Raw genomic sequence first — 22,926 nt, 5'->3', positions numbered from 1 at the left:
GGAAGCTGTGTCAGAGGGAAGCTTTGGGCAAGCAGCACCGCTTGGAAAATTACAGTTGGTGTTGCCTTTCTTACCCGCATTCCTTGCTCATCTTACTTTCTGTCGATGGGGAAGGGGGGGTCCGTTGCCGATCAGTTCGTCGATGGGGGGGCCCACATTGCCGATCGGCGGGTCGCATTGCCAATTGATACTGGGAGGAGGGGCATCGCCGTTTGAAAAAAAATACCCTCCTTCATCGGGCCCCCCTGACCATTTTGGGCCCTAGGCAAGTGCCTACTTGGCCTATTCGTTAATCCTGCCCTGATAGTTGATTGGCTCAGGCACTGATAGGAATGCAGACATTTAAAAAATAAAAAGGAATGCCACCAGCCCCTGACCCAGGCCTGAATTCTCTCCCACCCTCTCTCCAGTGGACCCTAACAGGGACCCAGACCCAGACCGAACCCCTCTCCCACCCTGAGGCCAGCAGGCCAGACCACCCGCTGAAATGAATCATGGTAAGGCCCCTTCCAACACCACTCACAATCAGCCCTGGTAGTCCAATGGACCCTGAATCCAAACCTAAGACAAAGCCCTGGTGGTCCTGTGGATCCCAACTCTGAAACCTCCCCCCCTCCACCCAAGCAAACCTAGACAAAACCCTTATGGCCCAGTGGGACCCCAAGCTGGGTCTGAACCCCCCCTTCCACACCGGAATGTTCCCTGGTGGCCTAGGGTAACCCTGGCCCACCCCCTAAACAACTCAACATGCTTTTGCTGGAAGGGAGGGTCTAGGCATCCTTCCCTCCACCCTTCTGGGCAGCGTCATTCAAAATGGCATCACCCAGCCCTGTCTGCAGTGCGTTCTGGGATGCACTGGGCGGGGCCTAACTGCCACTAGGTCTTTTCCTTTAGGTTTCATCAAACTGCATTATCAGGGAACACTCATTTTAACCTTGACATGTGCAGTTACAAAGCCTAATGTTGGCCCTTCATCCTTGTAGATAATGATTTCTTGGTCTTTATTAATTCAAGAAATCTCAACCTGATTATATATCCTGTGACTGTGTGTGTGCCTTTTTTTTTTTTCTTGACTCATCTTAGTACAGTTGCTTGCCTTCATTCGTCGTGATTAATCTTATCAGCATGAATCCATAGGAAATGAATATACATATATCCAATTAAATGTGTGATCTCTCTGAGTGAGAAACGAGAGATCAATTGCATTACAGGGAGATTAAATGGGGATATAATTTGCACTTTGATGCCGCTTAGTCACTTACACTGATGTTCACAGCAATAGGTTTACCGGTCTTGAATAGCCGTTGTCATTTTTATCTGTCTAAATAAAGATGACTAGTTTACAGTGCCAGCTTGTAAAATAAACACAGAACACTGATGCTTATCTAGGATAATGTCTTGCGTGTCTCCAGGGTTAATTGCTTCATCGGTCTCTGGTCATGCACGCAAAAATTATAGCAAATACCATCAACCCTTTCTAAGGCAGAGCATTTCAGTCTGTTTATTATAAATCCTCTTTCTCTGCCTTGGGGAAAGACCCCCACAGGTGGCTGATTTGGCAGACCTCGGAATCAAGGTTCAGATTTGCCCAATTTACCAAGTGCTTTTCCACCAGCTCCATCAAGTCTGCTTTGCCTTCCTGATCAACGATTTGCATTTGATTTCCCATCTCTTAAGTCATTTTATGTTCTGTTTACATTCTGCCTATAACGCCACAGTTCAGGGGCAGGTTTGCAGAAAAGCAAGATATCGAATGTGCGCAAATTATTAATTCCATATTCTGCAAATAGAGTTTTGAGATCTAATGAACAAAATCTATTGACTATTCCTTCGTTGAAAATTATTAATACAAGACGGCAATTTATTTTTTCGGTTACTGCACCACAGATTTGGAATGCTCTTCCAATATTTTTAAGGGAAGAACAGGAATTCGGAAAATTTAAAAGTAATTTAAAAACATTCCTTTTCAAGGATGCCTTTGAAAACTAATTTTAATATCCAATAACCCTATTAAATTTTATCTTATTATATTTTGTCAATTTGTTAACCTTCTGTATTTTTCCCTTAATGTTTTCTTTTTACTTTAAAGATTTGTATTTCATTCCTCCTTACCTAATGTTATGAGTATGTTAAAATTGATTGTAATTTTGTATTGTATTCTTATTTATTGTATTGTCACCCAACAAATGTAATTTTAAACTGTACATCGCTTAGAAGTGTGATTAAGCGATTAATCAAAAAAATTATTAAACTTGAAACTTGATCGCATGTTCTCAAAAAGAAAGGGAGTTGATTCCATAGCTCAGCCACATGGGGGCTCATTTTACAAAGGTGCGTTAGGGCCTTAACGCGCAGAATAGCACGTGCTAAATTGCCGCACGCGCTTGCTGCTACCGCCTCCTCTAGAGCAGGCGGTAGTTTTTCGGGTAGCGCACGCTACAGCATGCGCTAAGCCAGTGTGTGCGCTAAAAATGCTAGCATACCTTTGTAAAAGGAGCCCATAGCAATGAATTCAAGAGGAAAAAATTAGCTACAAGATTCAAGGATTTTCCTATTACCTTCAGTCAGACCTATCTTCTATTTCCTGAAGAATCTTCTTTTAGTTTTAATAACCTCCTTCACCTCATTTTTAAACCATGCAAGCTGTCATGTGACATTCCTTCTGCCTTTTTTTTTTAATATGTGGAATATATCTGGTCTGGGCTTCCAGAAGAGCATTGTTGAACAACATCCATCCCTGATGTAAATTTTTAATTTTTGCAGCTAATCCTCTAAATCTTTTTTCTTTTTTTACCATTCTCATTTTATTATACTCTCCTTTTGAAAGTTAAATGCTAACATTGTATTTCCTGTATGTACTTACTTGTTATTAAATCAAATCTGATTGAAACATGATGGCAGATAAAGGCCAAATGGCCCATCCACAGCATTCACTATCTTATCCACTCTCTCTAAGGCCAGCCTTATCCTCTCTCTCTAACGCAGCCATTTTGATAGCAAATTGAAAAAAGCAAGATATTTTCAAAAAATCACACATGCAGATGAGGTCAGCGGACAGCAGCAAAGATTCACCAAATTTTCATGTGCCCATTGCTAGTGAAAGCGATGGGCACATGTGCAGAAAAAAACGCATTAAAAAATCAAAACAAAAACAGAACAGCGGGAGAGATACCCACTCTCCCCGCTGCCAAGACACCTGCCCCCACTTATCTGTGCGCACTGCCCGCAACGGGAGAGATGCCCAACCTCCCCACAGCCAAGATACCTGCTGCCGCTCAGCTGTGCGCACAGCCCGCAGCGGGAGAGCTGCCCATTCTCCCCACTGCCAAGTGACCTCCCTCCCGCGTCCCCTTCCCCACCTCCGATACCCCCTCCCCCTTACCTCAACATAGATGCTCAGAGAGTACGTACTCCCTCCTCCCAGCTGCCTGCCTGCGTCATCTAAAATGGGACTTCCCCTCCCTGGTGCATCTTGGGGATGCACCTGAGAGGGGCCTGAGGCTCTGATTGGCCCAGGTTATATAAGGCCCCTCCCATAGAAGTTAATGTCTCATAGGAGAGGCCTTATACAACTTGGGCCAATCAGAGTCTTAGGCCCCTCCCTGGATGTATTGTGAAGGGGCCTGAAGCTCTGATATGCCCAAACGCCCCTTAGGAGGGGCCATAGGTATCCGGGCATGGAGCATTGGTAGATTTTATGCTATTTATCATCTTAGAAAAAGAAGTTGCAGACATGGATGTTGTATAATAATGTTCTTCTGGAAGCCCAGACCAGATATATTCCACATATTAAAAAAAAGGCAGAAGGAATGTCACTTGACAGCTTGCATGGTTTAAAAATGAGGTGAAAGAGGTTATCAAAACTAAAATAATATTCTTAAGAAAATAGAAGATAGGCTTGACTGAAGGTAATAGAAAAACCTTAAATCTTTTGGACAACTTTTTCCTCTTGAATTCAATGCCATGTGGCTGAGCTATGGAATCAACTCCCTTTCTTTTTGAGAACATGCGATCATTATTTTCTATTCAGGAAATACTTACAAACATTTATTTTTCACAAATTCGATATCTTGCTTTTCTGTAAATCTGCCCTTGAACTGTGGAGGCATAGGCAAAATGTAAACATAACATAAAGTGACTTAGAGATAGGAAATCAAATGCAAATCATTGATCAAGAAGGCAAAGTAGACTTGATGGAGCTGGTGGAAAATCCCAATGAACAGCAGGTTGTGAGTTGTGAATGATATGGGATTGTGTTTATGAAAACTGTGGTAGATAAAGGCCCATCCACTCTGTCCATCCATAGCATCCACTATCTCTTCCTCTCCCTAAGAGATCCCATGTGTTTGCCCCACACTTTCTTGAGTTCAGACGCAGTCTTTTCTTCCACCAACTCTACCGGGAGCTTATTCCATGCATCTATCACCCTTTATGTAAAACAGTGTTTTAGATTACTCCTGAGCCCATCACCTTTTGTGTTTTTTTTTTAACTTATAGCTTTTATTGGTTGCCAAGGCATATTATACAGAACAACACATCCATATGAGCAGTAAACAAAATATACATATACAAGTGTTTTAGCCCGTTACATTCGTTAAAGTAACGGGTGCTAGAATAGCCCCACCTATACTCTGACCCTGACTCTGACCCCACCCATGCCCTGCCTCTATCATGTCCGGACCCTGCCTCCCACTAATCCCAGTCCCACCACCTCACCTTTCACCATTTCCTTTGTACCCTTTAGGCCCTCTGACAGGGTCTTTACTTACCCGAGGCGGCAGCAGCAATCCTGACGTACCAACCTTTCCTCCCTCAGTGCCCCAAAGCAGCAGTGGTTCTACCATTTCCATCTCTTCCTTTCCCCCTTTCACACCCTCTACCATCTCTCTCTTTCACCCCTTTTGCCATCTTTCCCTTTCCTGTCCCCCTCTGTCCTTCCCCAAGACCATCTCTCTCTCCTGCCCCCTCCACACTCCCTGAAGTCTATCTCTCCCTATCCCCTACCATCTCTTCTGGTCCCCCTAGTAGCCCCTCTGTCCTTCTCATCCATTTGTCTCTGTCTTTCTCTCCTCACCTCCTGCCTCTGCAGAGCTCTCACAGCTCCTCCTTGTCCTCCTCCAGCCAAGCTTCAGCCATCTGCCGCCATAGCCTGCAGCCGCTGCTGCGGCCGGCAGCCGACGATGGCCACCGCGGCTGATATCAACCTCGGAGGATTCTCGCGCGTGCGCACGGAAAACAGGAGCACGCAGGTGGGAGTGCGCATGCACGCTTAGGGCTTTATTATATTAGATTAGAAACCATTAAAAGATCAAAAAGGACTGTAGACTATAAATTATACTCATTAAATATTTAGATAAATATTTGCTCAGAACCAACACGGGTATGGAGACTTAGACAAGCGTTGCTTCAGTCATATCCCTGATGCAGCGGGTGTTGCAAGTCTGTCCCGCGAAACGAAGGCCTTGTCGGAAGACTGAAATAAAAATATAAGCAACGGCGTTGGTTTTGGAAAGAGCAAATTTGAGCTAAGTACTTGAAATTTTCTAGACTGATAATAATCTTATGAATTTACAGTTTAAAATGAATTGAACTTTATGAATCACTTCATCTTTATAATACAGCCTCTTTGTTGGTTTCGAGTATCACAACGGCATGTGGACTTTTCTAGAGAACATATGTATCCCATACCACAGCTCCTTTTACGAAGCCGCGTTAGCGGTTTAATAATAACAGTTTATATACCGCAATACCAAGAAGTTCTATGCGGTTTACAAAAGATTACAAGAGGTACAAAATGAGTGACCTGAAGAGAGAAGAGAGTGAGAAATAGGTCAAGAAAACAGTTGTTGAGAGTGGAGTGCGGGTCAGTTGTCTAGGTACTTCAGGAATAGGTATGTTTTTAGGCGCTTCCTGAATTCCTCGTAAGTGGAGGGCGAGAGCAATTATTTTAGGTCTTTGCCCCATAATGCTGCTTGATGTGAGAGAAGGTGTTCATAGTGTTTTTTTAATTTGCAACCTCTGACTGGAGGGGAAACGAAGTTCAGGTGTGAGATTCTCTTTTGTTTGTTGGTGGAGAAGGTGGAAAGGTCTGTTATGTATTTAGGGCCTAGACCATATAGTACTTTGAAGCAGAGGCAGGCGAACTTAAACTTTACGCGTGCTTCTGTCGGTAGCCAGTGCAACTGCCGGTAATAAGGAGTTACGCGTAATAGTTTTACTAAACTGCCGGCCGCGCTGGCCGCTCCCGCCTCCTCTTGAGCAGGCGGTAGTTTTTTGGCTAGTGTGGCGGTTAGCGCCTGATAAAAAGTCACGTGCGATAAAGCCGCTGACACACTTCGTAAAAAGGAGTCCTAAGAGTTTTATATATCTAGATTATTAAAATAGTGGATGAGTTTTTAGATTATTTAAATAGTGAAAGAAATAAAATTGGAGAGTATCTGAATAGTAAGATTTGTGTATTTTAGAAAGTAGCAGATTAATAAGAAGAAATTCATTAATTTGGTAGGGAGGTGGGGCTCAAGCCGGTGATGTTATAAGGAGGAAGAGAAAAGATGGTTTCTTTCTCTTGAAGACATCCCAGTATAGGAAGATTTACTCTATAATCTGAGGCTTGTCCACGCAAAATTTAAATCTAAATATTTAATGAGTATAATTTATAGTCTACAGTAGAGAATGACACGGTGACAAAATTCATCACCGTTCCCGTCCCCGCGGATAACCGCGGGAAACCATCTTCATGTCATTCTTTAAAGAGAGAGGGAAGAATCAATATGAATGGCCACAACCACTGACCCGCAAGCTTTGCTTTGAAGAATGCTGGTGTAGAAGGACTGAGGTTGAGATAGACACTGAAGAATGACAGTCTCTGGTATCCAGAGCAGATATTGTGATGTCATAATGCCTCATTCCACCAGTGCCTAAAAGCCAATCACATCAGTGATGTCACAATGGCTTCATTATCCTTGGCTCACATAAGAATCAGAGTATGAATGGCCACAACCACTGACCCGCAAGCTTTGCTGTGAAGAATGCTGGTGTAGAAGGACCGAGGTTGAAATAGACACTAGAAAATGACATGGGATTATTTCCCGTGGTTATCCGCAGGGACAGGAACGGTGATGAATTTTGTCACCGTGTCATTCTCTAGTCTACAGTCCTTTTTGATCTTTTAATGGCTTCTAATATATGTATATTTAATTAATAGATAACCATTTAATTTTCTGTTTTTTTGTTGCAGTAAACAAAATGCCATAGAATTGAAAAGCATCACACACAGAGATGTCCATTATGGTACAGAAAGCAACCAGCAACATTAACTGTCCCCACCCCCAACACAAGATCCCACAAAGAACATACATCACCCTCACCTGAGCCTATAACCTCTTAACTTCATCCTATGCCTTCTCATTCGAGAGCTTCCTTTCAAATGAGACTCGACTCGTGCACATTTATGCCATGTAGGTATTTAAACGTCTCTATCATATCTTCCCTCTTCCACCTTTCCTCCAAAGTATACAGACTGAGAGCTTTAAGTCTGTCACCATAAGCCTTATGACGAAGACCACACACCATTTTAGTAGCCTTCCTCAGGACTGACTCCATCCTTTTAATATCTTTTTGAAGGTGTGGCCTCCAGAATTGTCCACAATATTCTAAATGAGGTCTCACCGGAGTCTTATACAGAGGCATCAATACCTCCTTTTTCCTACTGGCCATATCTCTCCCTATGCACCCTAGCATCCTTCTAGCTTTCGCTGTCACCTTTTTGACCTGTTTGGCCACCTTAAGATCATCACATACTATCATTCCCAAGTCCCGTTCCTCTTTTGTTCACAAAAGTTTTTCACCCCTAAACTGTACCATTCCCTTGGGATTTTGCAGCCCAAATGCATGACCTTGCATTTCTTATAATAATAATAATAACAGTTTATATACCGCAGAACCATGAAGTTCTATGCGGTTTACAATGAATTAGAAAGATTCTATGAATTAGAATGAATTACAATGAATTAGAAAGATTCAATGCGGTTTACAATGAATTAGAAGATTCTACAAATTGAATGGAACATTCGTAATTAGAGATTAGTGATTAACAGTTTACGGGATCAGATTTGGAGGGTGAGATTGTGATGGGGTCGATTGAGCAGATTCGTTTCCTAGGTACTTCAAGAACAGGTATGTGTTTAGGTGTTTCCTAAATTCACCATAGTTATTTGCATGTATAATTAGTTTTTCCAGGTCTTTGCCCCATGTGGCTGCTTGATACGATAGAAGTTGTTGATGGTGTCTCTTAAATTTACATCCTCTAGCCGATGGGGAAACGAACTCCAAGTGTGTTCTTCTCTTATGTCTGTTGGTTGAGAAGGAGAAGAGGTCAGTTATATATTTAGGGGCTAGACCGGATAGTACCTTGAAGCAGAGACATCCTAGCTTGAACTTCGCACGTGCCTCCATTGGCAGCCAGTGCAGGAGTCGGTAGGAAGGGGTTATGTGATCGGACTTCTTCAACCCAAAGATCAACCTGACTGCCGCATTTTGTATCAGTTGTAGTCTCTGCATTTTCTTTTGGGAGATTGCCAGATGGGCAATGTTACAATAATCAAGATGGCTTAGTATTAGGGATTGTACCAGAATTCTGAATGATGATGCGTTGAAGTATGCTCTAATGGATCTAAGTTTCCAGAGAGTAAAAAACTCCTTTCTGACTAGGGAGTCTACATGGTCTTTCATGGTTAGACCTTGGTCCAGTATTACCCCCAGAACCTTCAGTGTAGGTTGAATAGGGTAGCTGAGATTGTTGATGCGTAGTGGTGTTGTGGTGACAGGTGGGTGTGGTGAGGCTATGAAGTGTGTGGCGCAGTGGTTGGAGCTACAGCCTCGGTACCCTGGGGTTGTGGATTCAAACCCCATGCTGCTCCTTGTGACCCTGGGCAAGTCACTCAGTCCTCCATAGCCTCAGGTACGTTAGATAGATTGTAAGCCCACTGGGACAGGTAGGGAAACATACTTGAGTACCTGATTGTAAAACCGCTTAGATAATCTTGATAGGCGGTATATAAAAACCTAATAAACTTGAAACTATCTGAATTAAGCTTCAGTCTGAATTCTGTGGTCCATTGTTCCATCAGGTTTAGTGCTTCTGTTGCCATGGGGGTGGTTTCAGAGGGAGAAGTATTGAACGGGATAACGATTGTAAAGTCATCCGCATAAATATCTGGAGATCCTGAAAACCCAACGTGGCGAGAGCTAATGTTGGACTCCCCTGGCTTAGACCCTTTAGAGCAGTGGTTTTCAAACCTATACTGGGGGACCACGGCCAGCCAGGTTTGCTGAGCATCCCTAATGAAAATGGGTAAGACAGATTTACAAGCTCATCACCTCCATTATATGCAAATCTTCCTCATGTGTATTCATTTGGGATGATCTGAAAACCCGACTAACTGGTGGTCTCTTAGATTGGGTTTGAGAACCAGCACTTTGAATATAAGAACATAAGAAGTTGCCCCCGCTGAGTCAGACCAGAGGTCCATCTTGCTCAGCGGTCCGCTCCTGCGGCGGCCCATCAGGCCTAGTGCCTGAACAGTGGTCCCTGATTAATTTTATAACTTACCTCTAATCCCATCCCTATAATCTACCTCTACTCTTATCTGTACCCCTCAATCCCTTTGTCTTCCAAGTACCTATCCAAAGCTTCTTTGAACCCCTTGACCAAATCCACAGAACAAATTGGAAAGGAACTGACGAAAATGGTGCATGGTCTTTATCATAAGGCGTATGGGGACAGACTTACAGATCTCAATCTATATACTTTGAAGGAAAGGCAGGAGAGGGGGAGATATGATAGAGACGTTTAAATACCTACGTAGTGTAAATGCGTATGAATCGAGTCTCTGTAACGAGATGCCATAAGATGAAGTTAAGAGGTGTAATCTAAGCAAATACTTTTTCACAGAAATGATGTAGACGCATGGAACAGTCTCCCGGTAGAGGTGGTGGAGACAGAGACTGTGTCTGAATTCAAGAAAGCTTGGGATATGATCTCTTAGAGAGAGGAAGAGATAATGGTTACTGCGGATGGGCAGACTGGATGGGCCATTTGGCCTTTATCTGCCTTCACGTTTTTATTACCATAAAGCTTCACAATGCAGATGTAAAGAGCCTTAGCCAATAGGAAGAGGAGATGCAAATGTTAAGAGCCGTGGAGGGGCATAATCGAAAGGGATGTCTAAGTCCGTTTACGTCCAACTCGCAAGTCGTCCAAAGTAAAAAAAGAGCCTAGGACAAATTTTCAAAAAATATGTCCAAAATTTTTTTACTTTTGAAAATCATCTAATTATACGTCCTGCAGATCTGATCATCCAAGTCACTAAATCGTCCATCTTTATACCACATTTTTGTCTAACTTTTCATCCATGTCCAAAACACCTAGAACAAGCCCTGTTTGACGTGGGAGGGGTCTGCAAAGTGATGTACTAAACACCCAGACATGGCACCTAAATAGTGGGGTACCTTACAGGACACTGCTGTGAATTTCACAAAAAGGGTGCCATGCCTTCTCCTCCCTACAGCTCCCATATAGGTTACGGTGAGCCCTCCAAACCCCCCTCCAGAATCCCCTAGACCCACTTATCTACCACCCCAAAAGCCCTTATGGCTGCAGGCAGTGGCGTACCTAGGGTATGTGGCACCCGGGGCCCATCATTTTTTGACACCCCCCCCCCTCATGTAAAATTTTTTTTTTTTTTTTTGCAATAACCATGAAATGGAATAAATGGTCAGAATAGAAACAGGCAGTGAAAATTTTCTTTTTTTTTTTTTTTTTTTTTTTTCCAAAGTATTTTTATTGAGAATGGCAAAAGGTCCAGACAAGCAACCATGGTCTGTACAGAAACTTATACATTATCAAAAAGAACACAGAATGAGAGTAACAGCAACAACAAGCATGAACAAGCCTCTCCCAAGAGAAAATTGCCAATGAGAGGCATAGCAATACACAACAAAAGGCCAAAACTTGGGGCAAGCAAACAAATCCCACCCCAGAACCCACAAGAATAATAAGCCGGACTAGACCCTCAGCCATATTTTATAATGAAAAAAACCCCCACAAGCAACAACACCCAGACCGCTCACCAGACACACCAATCCGCACAACAAGCACCCAAGAAACACCCAGCACCCAAGAAACACCCAGCCACCACCCAGACAAAACTACCAGACACACCTACCCCACCAAGCCCAGACCCAACCCCCCCCTCCCCAGAGAGTGCAAGCGCAAAGTGGACCGTGAAAAGGGCAGCTGCAGAAGTGGAAAGCCCCAGATAAGTAGGTTAGCTAAAGAAAGCCCACAGATAGAAGAAATCAGGATAACAGAAGTTCCAACAAATGCTCCCACAGAAAATTTTCTTTTATTGAACCTCATTTATGTAACCATTATTCCAAACATAACATAACATAAATTATGTCTGAATTGTCATGACATCAGAAGTACATATGGAGTAGTTGCAGGTGATGCTTGGGACAGTTCTGATTATGTTAGTTTGGTTTTATGTGTTTTTTTAATAGAAGGGTTTTTATTTCTTTTTTTAAGGTTTTGTAGTTTGTGGTCGAGGTCAATAGGTTGTAGAGTTGGGGGTCAAGTGTTGCAGCTCGAATGGCTAGGAGGTTGTCGAACAGTTTTTTTCTTTTGACGTTTTTGGTTGGAGGGTGTGTGAATGGTGCGTGAGTTCTCCTATGTCTGTTTGAAGTGGATTGAATTATTTAGCTGAAGAAATTAGTTACCCCCCCCCCCATTCCACACACATTAATTCTCTTCCATTTTTGTTCCCATTATAAAAAAACACTGATAAGTTCCCAGGAAAAAAATACATTAAAATAAGAAGTGAAAACAAAGGCCCCTACAGATGAGAACATAACATAAGAATAGCCTAACTGGGTCACACCAATGGTCCATCATGCCCAGTAGCCCATTCTCATGGTAGCCAATAGTGCTGCCCGATTCAGAGAAAAATATTTCATTCGATCCGATTCACCCTGTTGAATCGATTTTTCGATTAGATTCACTGTTAATGACACCGCTTTTTAAGTTTAAACAAAGTATAACAATAAATTTCACAACAACAATAAATTTCACAAAGTACTTAAAAAAAAAAAATCACATTTTTCCATTAAAGCAGTTCTGGAGACATTTGCTTGAACAGTCTTTTTTCCCAGTCCATAAGCAAGCAATATGAAAAAGATTTCCTTAATTATCTACTCAAACATTTTTGCTATTTACTTTCATTGTACCTATACTATTATTCAGTAGAAAAAATGGACTTAACTGTGCAGGAAATGAATCTCCTCATACACCCACCATATAGTGCAAAAATGTGCAAAGGTCTGTTTTTTTCTTTCGATCACTACATAGCCTAATGCCACACAAGCAGCGCTGTTACAAACATATTCTGAAGGTCAATGCTAAGGTTGACAAAGTTTCCTTCCTTGGACCAGAAGGAGATACTGACAAACCACTGGAAGAGATTCTAAAACAACTACCCAGAAATAACACCCAAAGACCCACTCAGTGTGTGAACCAGTTGAGTGGAGTGGACTAACTGGGGGTGGAAATGGGCCCAGAGTTTGCTCAGCAGAATTTCCCAGACTACCTCTTCCTCTCAACACACTGACATGCTACCACCACCACCAACACTAGGAACACCTCACCGAGTATGCCAGCAATGCTTATAAACTTTATAAAACACATTATTATATTTTCTTATAAAGCATATATTTTAACTGAACTCAGCCTTGCCATTCACAAAAATAGAAAAGTTCCCATTTCAAGCTGTCTCATGTACACTTTTCAAATCTAACATATTGTAATCACAAAACAGAAAATAAAATTATTTTTCCTACCTTTTGTTCTCTGATCAATATTCAAATCTTGTTGGTCCCAGGCTCTTGTTGTCTTGCTTGCCAGGGTCTCCTTTCTCCGTGCTAACCATCCGTCTGCCATCTCTGTTCTCCCCTTCCGTTTCCCTTCCCTCTCCCGGAGATCTGGCATCTTTCCTTTTTTTTGTCTCCATCCACAGATTCACCTTTTCTCAACTCCCCACCACCCCAGGATCCACCATCTCTCCCTTTCTGTTCCCAACTATCCTCCTATCCAGTATCTCTATCCCCCCTCCACACCATCCCCTGTTTCCAAGTTCTCTCCCTTTCTGTTCCTTCCCTCCCTAAATCCCATTATGCACCATCTCTCTCCCACTCCTCTGTTTTTAGACCCATTATTTCTAACCCCCAAAGTCTGGCATATGCATGTATCTTTGAACCCCCCCTTCCCTCTCTCCCTCTGTGTACTTTTACACCAGGACCCCCCTCCCCCGAAGGTCTGTCCCCCCTCCGAAGGGCTACACCCCACCCCTGAAGACCTGCACCCCCCGAAGGACTTTACCTCCCACCCGAAGGTCTGTCCCCCTCTGAAGGCCTAAACCCCACCCCTGAAGGACTGCACCCCCCCCCGAAGGCCTGCACTCCCTTGAAGGTCTGCACCCCCCCGAAGGCCTGTCCCCCCCTTGAAGGCCTGTCCCACCCCCTTGTAGGCCTGTCCCCCCTTTAAGGCCTGCCTGCCTGCCTTTCCCCCCCTTGAAGGCCTGTCTCCCCCTTGAAGGCCTGCACCCCCCTTGAAGGCCTGCACCCCCCCTTGAAGGCCTGCACCCCCCCTTGAAGGCCTGTCCCCCCCCCCTTGTAGGCCTGTCCCCCCCCTTGTAGGCCTGTCCCCCCCCCCTTGTAGGCCTGTCCCCCCCCCCTTGTAGGCCTGTCCCCCCCTTGAAGGCCTGCCTGCCTTTCCCCCCTTGAAGGCCTGCACCCCCCTTGAAGGCCTGCACCCCCCCTTGAAGGCCTGCACCCCCCCTTGAAGGCCTGTCCCCCCCCTTGTAGGCCTGTCCCCCCCTTGTAGGCCGGTCCCCCCCCCCTTGTAGGCCTGTCCCCCCCTTGAAGGCCTGCCTGCCTTTCCCCCCTTGAAGGCCTGCACCCCCTTGAAGGTCTGCACCCCCCCAAAGGCCTACCCCCCCCCCCCCGAAGGTCTGCACCCCCCTGAAGGCCTGCCTGCCCCCCTTGAAGGCCTGCACCCCTTGAATGTCTGCACCCCCCCCCCCGAAGGCCTGTCCCCCCTTGAAGGCCTGCCTGCCTGCCTGTCACCCCCTCCCCCTTGAAAGCCTGCTTGCCTGCCCGCCCGCCCCACCCTGAAGGCCTGATGCCCCGACCCACCCCGAAGGACCGCTCGCCCCCCTGGCCTCCCCGCACCACCTATGAACAGCCGCAGCAGGATCGCGAAGTCAGCGTCGGGTACCAGCCCTAAGGGGGTGTTCCCGGCCTTGCCGTTCAGTCCCCCGCCACCCCCGAAGGACCGCTCGCCCCCCTGGCCTCCCCGCACCACCTATGAACAGCCGCAGCAGGATCGCGAAGTCAGCGTCAGCGATCCCTGCTGCTTCCTGCGCCACGGTCCCGCCCCTCCTCTGACGTCAGAGGAGGGGCGGGATCGCGTCGTAGGAAGCAGCGCAGGGATGCTGACGCTGACTTCGCGATCCTGCTGCGGCTGTTCATAGGTGGTGCGGGGAGGCCAGGGGGGCGAGCGGTCCTTCGGGGGTGGCGGGGGACTGAACGGCAAGGCCGGGAACACCCCCTTAGGGCTGGTACCCGGGGCGGCCCGCCCCCCCCGCCCCCCCCTAGGTACGCCACTGGCTGCAGGAGCCACTTATATGCCAGTATAGGGGAGTGCACATGTTTAAGTATCAATGCAGTGATTACAGGGGCTTATGGGCATGGGTTCTCCTCTTCATGAGTCCCTAACCCATCCCCAAGACGACTTAAGCTGCCTCTGTGCTGGACGACTAGGCTTTCCTATGCCAGGCTGCCAGGTGATGATGGTCTGGAGGCTGAATTTTAAAGGTGTGATTAATATTTTTATGGGGGTGGGGGGGGTCGGTTATCATTGGGGTAGTGTGTGGGGGGGGGGTCTGTTTTATGTGTTTGCAGTGTTTTTCTGGTGAATTTAGGTGGGTTTTTGTGACTTAGACCATGTTTTACACGGTCTAAGTCACAATCTCCAAGTTCCATCGATTGGAGGCTGTATAACTTTCGATTATTCATGCTGTACAACTAAGTCTATGCCGGCCCACGTGCTGCCCAACTCCCGCCCTCGACACTCCTCCCGAAACACCACGTTTAGCTTTGGTTGTTCAGTGGCACTCTGAAGGCCTAGGTCGTTTAGAAATACATCCAAAACCCGTTTTTTGTATCAGCACTTGGACGTTTTTGAGAAATGTTTGTCCAAGTACAGATAGGCCGGTTTTTGGACGTTTTTCTCTTTCGATTATGAGCCCCTTAGCCAATAGGGAGAGGAGGAGATAGTGCATGCTGCAGATGGGCCATTTGGCCTTTGTCTGCCATCATGTTTCTTTAGGTGATACCACAGTTAAAAGGAGGGCGAGATAAAGGGATGGTATGTCGCCAAAACTAAGTGGGCCATGCCAAATCGGCAGTTCACGTGCAAACGAGCTTTTGTCTTTCTTAAAAACAGGGGAAGAGAGAACAGCTGCTCAGTTCTTGTTTTATGAAACTGTATTTTAATGCTTCCTAGCCACAGCCATGCTCAGAAGCATCTGTTAACTTCTCATTTCCCATATACGAAGAAAAGCTATTTGTCTAGGGGGAAAGAGGGCTGGTTGTCGGCCTTAATTTTGTAAAATGGGAAAGAATATTCGTTGCTATAGAAACAGAAACTGCAGAGCTGCTTTTTTTTTTTCTCCTTCTTTTTTGATGCTTTCACCTGGAAGCTGGAATGAATGCATCTGGAATCACGAACTGCTGAGAAACGATAGTACCATACTTGCCAACAGCATGTGCAGCTTCTGCCTCTGTCTCGCTAGCCTCCGTCCTGCTCTCGTAGCATGTTTGTGACCTGGCAGAGCCCTGGTGTCATTTCTGTGCTCAAAAGACTAAAGGAACGGAGCAGTTGATGGCAGAAATACAAGTGTTGATATTCAGTGGAAGTTAACCGGGTAGAAGCAGCTCCTACCTAGTTGAATATATTTTTATACCACAAATATTTTATTTATATACCACTTATATTCTAAGTGGTTTGCATTCAAGTACTTTATCATATTTCCCTATCTTTCCCGGCGGGCTCAAACTCTATCTAGTGTACCTGGGGCAATGAGGGGATTAAGTGACTTGCCCAGGGTCACAAGGAGCAGTGAGGGATTTGAACCTGCAACCTCAGGTTGCTGAGGCAGCAGTTCTAAGCACTAGGCCGCTCTTCCCCTGGCTGGCTGGGTCTGCTGGAGAGTGTTGCTAAACATGTGCAGGTCAGAGCTGGGACTTATTTGGGCACTGCCAAAAATAACCATCTGGTTACGTTGGACCACATAAATAGTAGTTCTAAATTCATTGTTCCCTGTAAGCTGAGCAGGAGTCCTCCGCCTATAGTCCTGCCAGTAGGGGGTGCTGTTTCACTTTCACATTTTCAAAAGTGAGAGACAGGAAAGCTCTGCAGAACTCCAGAGCACCTGCCTGTCCCTAGAGCAGTATATTGCAAACTGCGCGCCACAAGACGCCGGCGAGAAGGAGAGGTACCAGCGCTGGCACGGACTCTGGCAGTCAGCCGGTTCCTCTGTTCCTCGCCGGTGCCTCTCCTCCTCCAGCACTCCCCCCCAGCTTAGTAATAGCAGGCTCAGAGCCCCATCTGGAGGGCCTCCGCACATGCACGGATATTAATGCGATGACATCACACACGCGCGTGATGTTGTCGCATCGACACCCACGCATTTCCGGATGCCCTCTAGCTGCAGCCCCGAGTTTAGTGTGCCGCAGCATCAAAAGGTTTGCAGGACACTGCCCTAGAGACTGAAAACACAATACTTAAGCACTAGCACCACCCAGTGGCAGCCATGCAGTTGGAGGACTTCTGTTCATCTTAGAGGGAACAGTGGAACCTGCTCAGATCGCTGTCCTGGTACTGGTACTGAATATCAAGTTTCAAGTTTAATAATAATTTGATGTATCGCTTATCGTAATACTAAGCGATTATACAAAAACTAATATTATGATGAGAGATGAGAAGCATCAATGTTCAAAGGCATCTCTGTATAGAAAACCTTTTAGCAATCCTTTACATTTATCTAAGTTAACGTCTTCCCTAATGTAAGTGGGCAAGATACTCCAATTATGAGGGGCGATAACAGCCAAACAGGTCGTACGGTGAGTGCTAAATGTCTTAAGAGTGGGCATGAGCAGAAGGTTTTGGGAAGAAGATCTAAGAATTCTGATTGAATTGTGGGGATTGAGTAACATATCAATGAAGGCTGGTTGTCTGGTTTTAAGGGTTTTAAATGTAAGTACACTGCCCCCTCCCGATTCGCGGTTTTAGGACTCGCGATTTTGATTATTCGCGATTTCCTAAAACCGGAATCACCCCCAACTCCCTCCCACCTCTTACCTGGTGGTCTAGCGGTCTTTCGGGGAAGGTGCGATCTTCCTACGCTCCTGCCCCGTGCAGATCACTCATCCAAAATGGCTTCCGTGAGTTCCCGTTGTGGTCTCGAGAGACTACGGGAACTTACGGCAGCCATTTTGAATGAGTGATCTGCACTAGGCAGGCGCATAGGAAGATCGCTCCTGCCACCAAGACCACTAGGTCACCAGGTAAAGTCTGGGATGCCGGGGGGGGGGGGAGGCGGGAGGGAGGTAGGGTGGGTCATAGTCGGCCCAAAAGTTATTCATGAATTTTCAATATTCACGGGCCGGCTCTGCCCCTAACTCCTGCGAATATTGAGGGAGGAGTGTAGAGCAATTTTAAAGGTAATTCTGTGAGGGGTTGGGAGCACTCGGATAATTCTGCTGGCTGTTGACGACCCACATATGGTGCTGAATATCCAGGACTACATCAGCCTGTGGAGGCAAGTTTCAAGTTTATTGATTTTTGATATCCCGATCATAAAATAAATATCTGATCGGTTAACAATATAAAAAAAAATTTAAGATAGGAGAGAAGAACTAGTTAAAGGTGTGTTTGAGAAATTTTCGAAAACATATTAGACATATACTGACAAACATAATCGTGAGGAGAGATGGGAAGGAAGGGAAAAGTTACATAATATTGGAGGAAATGAGATAGAAGGAGGGGATAAAACATGAGGGACAGGGGTGCATGGTATAAAAGATATGCGCAGAAATAAATGATGAGTAAGTAAGTGGATATAAGTGATTAGGGATTGTTGAAAGCATCCTTGAATAGGAAAGTTTTTAGATTAGTTTTGAATTTAAGTAAATGAGTTTCATCCCGAAGAGATTGAGGGAGAGAGTTCCATAAAGTAGGAGCTGTTATAGCAAAATTGGTTTTCCTTGTATAAAAAGATTCTTTTAGGGAAGGGATGAAAAGGAGTTTTTGGTCCGTAGAACGTAGGGTACGGGGAGAACTTTGGGGAATAAGTAATTTGTCCAAGAATAAAGGCAGGTGGGAAAGTTTGATTTTAAATGAGAGCAGTAGAATTTTATAAACTATACGGTGTGTGACTGGGAGCCAATGAGCCTCCTTAAGAAGCGGGGTAACGTGTTCGAATTTGCCTATATTGTAAATGAGTTTAATTGCAGTATTTTGTATAATCTGCAAACGGCGAAGTTCTTTTTGGGGTAATCCATTTAATAATGAGTTACAGTAGTCCAGGTGCGAAATAACTAACGAATGAATGAGAATATTAATCGAGTTGGTATTTAGGATGGAGATAAGTGAGCGAATGATACGGAGTTTAAAGAAACAAGTTTTTACAACTGTGCTTATATGATCATGGAAAGTGAGATCTGTGTCTAGAGTAACGCCAAGTAGTTTTATTTTGGTATCCATAAGTAAGGGTGTGGATTTGATGTAGATAGTTCCTGGTAAGGTTTCGGATTTTTTAATGGGAAGGAGTAAGCCACAAGATTTAGCAACATTGAGTGAAAGTTTATTGGAGAACAGCCAATCACTTATGATATCTAATTTAGAGTTGAGATTAATGATATCTGAGGAGTTAGAGGTATTAATGGGGTAGAGCAGCTGAATATCATCAGCGTAGGCGAAAATTGAGAATCCTAGTGATTGGGCCAGTGAAAGAAGAGAAGATAGAAAAATGTTAAATAGAAGTGGAGATAAAATAGAGCCCTGAGGAACTCCAAAAGATTGAGTTACTGAAGGAGAAGTGTGGTTTTTTATATGAACTTTAAAGTTGCGTTGATGAAAGTAGGAGATGAACCAGTTGAGAGCGGGACCTGTGATGTTACAGTCTGCTAATCTAGAAAGAAGTAAAGAATGGTCAATGGTGTCGAAAGCTGAAGATAAGTCAAGGGAGATTAGTATAACTGATTTTAGATGATCGTGTGAGTATTGTATAGTAGAAATGAGACCTAGTAAAGATAATTCAATAGAATGAGAAGTTCGAAAGCCTGTCTGATAAGGATGTAGGGCATGTGTTTGTTCAAAGAAATCTGATAATTGAGAATGAATTACTTTTTCAGTAAGTTTAGAAATTAAAGGCAGATTAGCAATGGGACGATAATTGTTAGGGGAAGAAGGATCAATGTTGTGTTGTTTCAATTTTGGAAAAACTAGAGCTGATTTCCATGCGATAGGAACGCAACAGTCAGAAAAGGATTTGGAGATCATTTCCCTTAAATAGGGTCCAAAATAAGAAAAGAATCTTTTGATAAGATGAGGAGGAAAACTTTCAATAATATTATTAGGTAAGTTTATAGATTGTAAAACTATGGATAGTTGTGTTAGCGAGGGTACTTTGAAATTAGAAAAAGAACTCAGTGGTAGGAAAGTTAGATCGTTATTAGTAGAAACCGTAAAAGTAGGAAGAGAAGGTCCAAGATGGGTACGAATATTAGCGACTTTATTGTCAAAGAATTGGGAAAGTTCATCAGCAGATGGAATATTTGAGGCAGGAGGAGGAAGTTTTTTTTTAGAATACTTTGAGAGAGATTGGGCAATACTGAAAAGAGTAGATGAATTGCTGGTAGTAGAGATAAGTTTTGAATAGTAGTCCTTTTTAGTCTGTTGAATGGCCTTTTTATAGTGAGAAGCTTTTTCTTTAAAAGAAGAAAGAAGGTGACTATTATAACGAGATTTGCGCCATTTGTTTTCTGCAGTCCGGACCTGTCGACGAAGGAGGATCAAGTTTTCGTTAAACCAGGGTTGTTGCTTTCTTGAGGAAGTGTTGAAAGTGGGTTTATTTTGTGTAACAGTCGAGGGTGCTAAAGAGTCTAATAGGGTTTTCGTAGCTGTTTCCCATTTTGAAAATTGTTCTGTGATTGGAAGAGAAGAGAAATCTGAGAGATTTAGAGCAAAAGAGGATTGTATAGCAGGGAGAGTTATGTTATTTAGATTACGAGAGAAAGAGGAATTATTTGTCTGTTTAATGGGATTTGAATGATTTGGAATGTTTGATTGCCAAATAATTAGTGTATGATCTGACCATGGTACAGGGATGAAATCGAAAGTGTGAAAGAAATGGGTCATGGTGGTTGGGCAAAGAATCATGTCTATAGTATTTCCTGCTGAATGAGTGGGCGTATGAATAAGAGGTGATAGAGATAAATCAGCTATCGAAGTTAAGAGTTCAGAGGTGTTAAAGTGATTAGGACAGTTGAAGTGGATATTAAAATCTCCGAGGATTATTGAATCAGGGTAGGCGATATTGAAATCCGTTAGAGTGGAGATAAGAGATGAAAGAGAGACTTTAGATATAGGAGGGGGTAAATAGATAAGAAGAAAGTTAAGAGGAGAGGGGAGTTTAATAGAAAAATGGAGAGATTCAATAGGAGTGTGAGAGAAAAGGTTGGCGGTATTTACCTGAATAGGAATTGAGGCATGATGTATGATTGCTAGTCCACCTCCCTTTTTGTTTGAGCGGGGTTGAAAATATGCTGAATAATTGGGTGGGCAAGCCTGAGTGATATAAGCATCATCTCCCTGAGTTAACCATATTTCTGTGAGAAATAGGATTTGAAGGTTATGTTGAGTAATTATATCGTGAATTTTGGAATACGTTGACCACTGCAGGTTGAATATGGATCGGATAGTAACAGATGGCAGATAAAGCCCTGCACCCAGTCTGCCCAGTACGGTGGCTAGAATTCTAATTAGGGATATCTGAATAGAAAGTGGATAAAATCAAAACATGGCTGTTGAGAGATATTATGTGAGGCAAGAGTAGCTGGCAACCAAGGCTAGCACGAGACCGATTTCTACAGTCCGTGTTCCGCATACGGTATAAGACATTTGTAGAATCAGCAACACTAGGGTTACCAGAATTACTAAATGGAAAATCCGGACCCGTAGACCCGCCCAGTTCCACCATCCCTACCCTGTTATGCCCTAGCCCCGCCCCCAATCCCACCCTAGCCCCGCCCCCTACTGCCTTCCCTCCTGCCTGACAGCGATTTGTTGGGTTTTGAAAAGCTGCCCGGACATGATCTCAAAAGGAGGACATAGCCGGGGAAATCCGGAGATGTGGTAACCCTATTCAACACCAGTAGGTGGGAACTAAAGCCAGTGTCAGATAAGACTTCTCTGGGTCTATGTTCTGCAAATGGCATAAGACAGATGAGGATCAAGTCTGCATATCATATGACAAGTCAGGTTTTCAAGATATCCCTAATGAATATGCATGAGGCAGATTTGCATGTATGTCACCTCTATTATATGCAAACCTGCCTCATGCATATTCATTAGGGATATCTTGAAAACCTGACTGGCTGGGGATCCCCCCAGGACAGGTTGAAGAACTGCTGTCATATAAGTGACGGTGCTGCACATCTTAATTGTTTATCTGATCTGCCTCACCCATAGTTTGATAAACTTCTATCTCCTCTTAGCCATCTCAAGAGCCCTAACCTGTTTAGCCTTTCCTCTTAAGGGAGTGATTCCTTTTCCCCTAGGGTTACCAGATATCCGGGGAACCCTGGACATGTTCTTTGTTTAGAGCACTGTCTGGGTGTCCAGACGGACATTCCAAAACCTGGTAGGTTGGGTTTTGGAAAGCCCCGACCTACCCGGCCGCGACGGGAGGGCCTCTGAGCATGTGCGGATGATGTCACACGCCTTCACACGCGCGCGCTCAGAGACCCTCCAGACGCGGCCCGGAGGTCGGAAAACAAAGACGAGGCTCTACAGGGGCGGGGCTAGAAGCTGAATAGGGCGGGGCTGGAGGCGGAAAGGGGCATGGCTGGGAGCAGAACAGGGCAGGGTAATGTGGCCAAGTTTCTCTGGACAAAAACCTGGGAACTCTACTCCCTCCCCCTATATTTTGGTACCATTTTATGATTGTTACCTTTCCTCTGAATCGTTTGTCCCTCAAACCTCATCCTGTGATTCCTTATCCTGCAACCTCATGAACATATAAGCAATACCATTAAATCTTCATTTTATAGACTTCGTCAAATACGTTCTCTCTCGCAATATCTTTCCTCCAAATCATTAAATATTCTGGTACACTCTCTAATAATTTCCAAAATTGATTATTGCAATGCCCTCTTTCAAGGGATTACACAAAAAGAAATAAGAAGGTTACAAATAATTCAAAACACCGCCATTAAATTAATAACAAAAAAAAAAAAATTTGATCATGTAACGCCACTTCTCAAAAACGCCCATTGGCTTCCAGTATCACACAGAATAACATATAAAATATGTCTGCTCACTTTTAAAGCAATGCTTTTTAAAACTCCGGCCTTTATCTATAGAACTCTAATTCCCTATTCCACTAGTAGACCATTAAGATCCAATGAACAACATTTACTTACAGTTCCTTCTCTTAAAATTATAAATACAAGAAGACAATTCATCTTTTCGGTTACAGCGCCACAAATATGGAACTCCTTGCCAATCTATTTAAGAAAAGAACATGA

The 22,926-nt window shown here is 44.2% G+C and overlaps 1 protein-coding gene across 6 annotated transcripts in view; it reads left to right on the top strand.

Annotated features, from left to right (window-relative positions):
- Positions 1-22,926, top strand: part of CNKSR2 (connector enhancer of kinase suppressor of Ras 2) — a 546,461-nt gene that overhangs the window by 395,225 nt on the left and 128,310 nt on the right. The gene's annotated exons all lie outside the window — the stretch shown is intronic.

The sequence above is a fragment of the Geotrypetes seraphini genome, chromosome 6 (assembly GCF_902459505.1).
Source record: "Geotrypetes seraphini chromosome 6, aGeoSer1.1, whole genome shotgun sequence".
Taxonomy (NCBI): domain Eukaryota; kingdom Metazoa; phylum Chordata; class Amphibia; order Gymnophiona; family Dermophiidae; genus Geotrypetes; species Geotrypetes seraphini.
Note: the sequence above shows the minus strand (reverse complement) of the source record. Positions and strands in the feature narration are given on the sequence as shown.